The sequence below is a fragment of the Rhagoletis pomonella genome, unplaced genomic scaffold (assembly GCF_013731165.1).
Source record: "Rhagoletis pomonella isolate Grant_MI unplaced genomic scaffold, Rhpom_1.0 Rhpom_scaffold_00003, whole genome shotgun sequence".
NCBI classification, from domain to species: domain Eukaryota; kingdom Metazoa; phylum Arthropoda; class Insecta; order Diptera; family Tephritidae; genus Rhagoletis; species Rhagoletis pomonella.
Window position 1 is genome coordinate 91,152,174 of NW_023458557.1, and position 4,879 is coordinate 91,157,052.

The window sequence follows — 4,879 nt, forward strand, 5'->3', positions numbered from 1 at the left end:
GTACATATGTACATATGTACCCAATACACATACTCCAAAATCATTTATTGATAACGTTCTTGCACATGCACATAATATTACATATATGTATGTACATACATACTAACTTTCTTCTTATTTGGGGCTGACAAACTTTAACTTAAGAGTCGACTTTATTTCGTCTACTAATATGCCCCAATAGTTTTGGAGTCAAATGAAAATGCATTTTCTACGCATACGTACATATGTACATGCTCCATTAATTGATAACGTTTTTGCATGCATATATATGTATGTGCATATTACTGCCAAAAAAAACTACGAACATGCATATAAATGTACATATGTACAAATCACGGCAGCATACATACATATATATGCACATAATTACACGTATACTCAAATACAACAATAACTATTTCATTCATAAACGCATTTGCATATTTCTCAAGGCCAAGTAAATTCATTCATAAAAACAACCACACACATCTCCCCGCAAATTCATCACCAACAAGCGCAACTTTGTCAATCCGACACAAAAATTCTAAAATCTTAAAATGAAGAAATCTCGGCCAGCCAAGTGAAAACTGGCAACTATTTCTCTATAACCAGTAAAATAAGTTATCTCGAATCTTGGCAATTTTTGGTAATTTTTGGTAATTTTTGACAAAACACTCTATTTCTCTGTTCCATACCAATATTTCAATCATTAACTAGTATTTTAAAGTGTCATTTTAATAAACATTAAATAAAAGTGTATGTTTTCTGCAGCAAAATACATTAATTTTTTTTTAATAAAATCAAAACTTGTAAAATCACAAACATATGTGGTTTTATCGGAAGTTCACAGATGTAACGTGGCAACTTAGCTCGTTTTCATATTTTTCGGTCCGAAATTGTAAAATTTTTGTCCATGCCGCGCCACAATTTTTGTACAGGTGGGTCAATGTGCCTTGAACAAAATTTATATATATACAAAAAAATTATTTTATTTATTTTTTAATATTAAAAATTTCTATACTTCCATGCGTTTATAAAAATATATTTACATATATGCACGAACGATTTTTAATATTTTTCATCCCTAAGCAAATCTTCAGTACCATAAAAGATTCAAACACATCAAAGTAGAAGCAATGCAATGTTCAACCTAGTGCTACTCCACTGTACATGTGTATATGAATGTATGCATGTATGCGTGTAAAAAATGTCAAATCCAGTTGGTCTTTAACCCTTTTAGCGGACATAGTTTTCTTGGTTTCAGCTGGTTGCAACTGTTAACGAAGCACAATTTTTATGTTTAATCTTTATGAAAGTTACATGTATCGTCGAGAACATGGTTACATGCAGAATTTTAAATTAATTAATATTATTCACCATACAAAATGTACGAGTATTGCTTTATTAAATGCAAACTTATGCGAAAATCTAAATATTTCGCAAACTCGGGGTTAATGGTTTCGCGCACGTGCCAATCTGGTGCCGATTCGCAGAAATTGAATAATTTGTGTGTTGATGGGAGCGGCGAGGGGAAGACGAAAGCCGACCAATCGTACATTTGTATGTACATATATATGTTACATACATACATTACATACCTACATATTTACAAAGGCATGTGTATATATGTACGTACAAATTTATGCGTTTGGCTTTTTGCATGAATAGAAAATTTGATTGCAGAAATAATTTTAATGAAATTAATTTTACAAACACATTTGTACTATATAATATTAAGTTTGTTAGTTAATATCGGTATTTTGATAACAAGCCATAATTTGTTAGACACACATACGTACATACACGGTCAATCAAAAGTGATTGCATGGTTCTTTTTTGTATAATATTTACAATGTTTTTCAAGTAAAAATTTTTTTGTTATATTTTTATAAAAATATGGTTCATGCTTTAATCGAAACCACATAAGTCAAACTTTAAAAATTTATACAGAACGTAGAAAAATTCAACAAATTTTCATCTAAATTTTCTACTTTTGGGTACGTTGATAGATGGTTATATATGTAATTCTAGTGAAACAAGTGAAAGTTTTAAGCGGATAAAAAATCGCGTTAATTTTTAATGAATTTTTTCCGACGGTTTTGCGGTTTTATGCATATAACAGGTGTAATTTATAAAATATAGTGTTTATTTTTTTATTTTGTTTGCAAACGGTCTTGCGCATTTTATTCTACAAGAAATTCGCTTTTATGTATATGGTAAAAAGTACAAGCCGTCCGCAATAAAAAATCATTAAAAATCTACGCGATTTTTTAGCCGCTTAAGACTTGCACTTGCTTTCTACCGATCTATCATTCTAAAAACTCAGATTAAAAAGTTCAAAATTTAGACGAAAATTTGTTGAATTTTTCTAAGTTTTGTATAAAGTTTGACTTTGTGGTTTTTATTAAAGCATGAACCATATTTTTATACAAAAAAATAATGAAAAAATTTTAACCGCGCGCAGTATTTGTTTATTTGCATATGTGCATACATATAAATGCATCTATGTACATAGGTACTATGTATATGTATTTACAAACATTTTTATGCGCTTGCCTTTTAGCGTGTTTAAAATTTTTTTAATGAAGAATTTACTAATTGTTGACGAAAATATGGTTTAGAAAATTTTCGCAAATTTATATTAGTTAATTGGAATTTTTATGAAAATAACGTTTTCCCAAAATTTATCCAGAAATTTTTTGTAATAATTAAAAAAAGGTTTTCGATTTTTAATTCAATGAAAGGGGCATTAAAATAACTATCAAAAGTCATTTTTGTTGATAGATATAAACGTGCACAAAAATAACATTTCACAATTGCTAATTTATTCAAATTCTGTTATTTTGCGCCGCTCTGCGCTCACGCTGTTAAAAAATGGTGAGCTTCTAGAGCTATCGATGTTAAAAATTTAACGTGGTGAGCTTCTAGCCGATTTCTGATCTATTACAAAATACCAACGAGTAGCGTGTTGCTGCTTCTCTGTTTTAAACGTTCTCTGCGATTGCGTCGAATGACAACTATCCATTGGCTGTCATTTCTTTATTCATTCATTGGTTTTTAACCCTTTTAGCGGACATAGTTTTTTTGCTTTCAGCTGGTTGCAACTGTTAATGAAGCACAATTTTTATGTTTAATCTTTATGAAAGTTACATGTATCGTCGAGAACATGGTTACATGCAGAATTTTAAATTAATTAATATTATTCACCATACAAAATGTACGAGTATTGCTTTATTAAATGCAAACTTATGCGAAAATCTAAATATTTGGCAAACATGGGGTTAATGGTTTCGCGCACGTGCCAATCTGGTGCCGATTCGCAGAAATTGAATAATTTGTGTGTTGATGGGAGCGGCGAGGGGAAGACGAAAGCCGACCAATCGTACATTTGTATGTACATATATATGTTACATACATACATTACATACCTACATATTTACAAAGGCATATATGTACGTACAAATTTATGCATTTGGCTTTTTGCATGAATAGAAAATTTGATTGCAGAAATAATTTTAATGAAATTAATTTTACAAACACATTTGTACTATATAATATTAAGTTTGTTAGTTAATATCGGTATTTTGATAACAAGCCATAATTTGTTAGACACACATACGTACATACACGGGCAATCAAAAGTGATTGCATGGTTCTTTTTTGTATAATATTTACAATGTTTTTCAAGTAAAAATTTGTTTGTTATATTTTTATAAAAATATGGTTCATGCTTTAATCGAAACCACATAAGTCAAACTTTAAAAATTTATACAGAACGTAGAAAAATTCAACAAATTTTCATCTAAATTTTCTACTTTTTAGTCTAAGTTTTTAGAAAGTTTTGGGTACGCAGATAATTGGTTATGTATGTAATTTTAGTGAAACAAGTGAAAGTTTTAAGCGGATAAAAGATCGCTTTACTTTTTAATGAATTTCTTTCCGACGTATTTTGCGGTTTTATGCATATAACAGGTGTAATTTATAAAATATAGTATTTATTTTTTGTTTTATTATTTTGTTTGCAAACGGTCCTGGGCATTTTATTCTACAAGAAATTCGCTTTTATGTATATGGTAAAAAGTACAAGCCGTCCGCAACAAAAAATCATTAAAAATCTACGCGATTTTTTAGCCGCTTAAAACTTGCACTTGCTTTTCTACGATCCATCATTCTAAAAACTCAGATTAAAAAGTTCAAAATTTAGACGAAAATTTGTTGAATTTTTCTAAGTTTTGTATAAAGTTTGACTTTGTGGTTTTGATTAAAGCATGAACCATATTTTTATACAAAAAAATAACGAAACAATTTTAACCGCGCGCAGCATTTGTTTATTTGCATAAGTGCATACATATGTATAAATGCATCTACATAGGTATGTATATGTATGTATTTACAAACATTTTTATGCGCTTGCCTTTTAGCGTGTTTAAAATTTTTTCAATGAAGAATTTACTAATTGTTGACGAAAATATGGTTTACAAAATTTTCGCAAATTTATATTAGTTAATTGGAATTTTTATGAAAATAACGTTTTCCCAAAATTTATCCAGAAATTGTTTGTAATAACTAATTAATGTTTTAGATTTAATTCAATGAAAGGGGCATTAAAATAACTATCAAAAGTCATTTTTGTTGATAGATATAAACGTGCACAAAAATAACATTTCACAATTGCTAATTTATTCGAATTCTGTTATTTTGTGCCGCTCTGCGCTCACGCTGTTAAAAAATGGTGAGATTCTAGAGCTATTGATGTTAAAAATTTAACGTGGTGAGCTTCTAGCCGATTTCTGATCTATTACAAAATACCAACGAGTAGCGTGTTGCTGCTTCTCTGTTTTAAACGTTCTCTGCAAGGTGTTTATTATTTGGTTGATCTGGTAACAATCTTTAGGGCTAC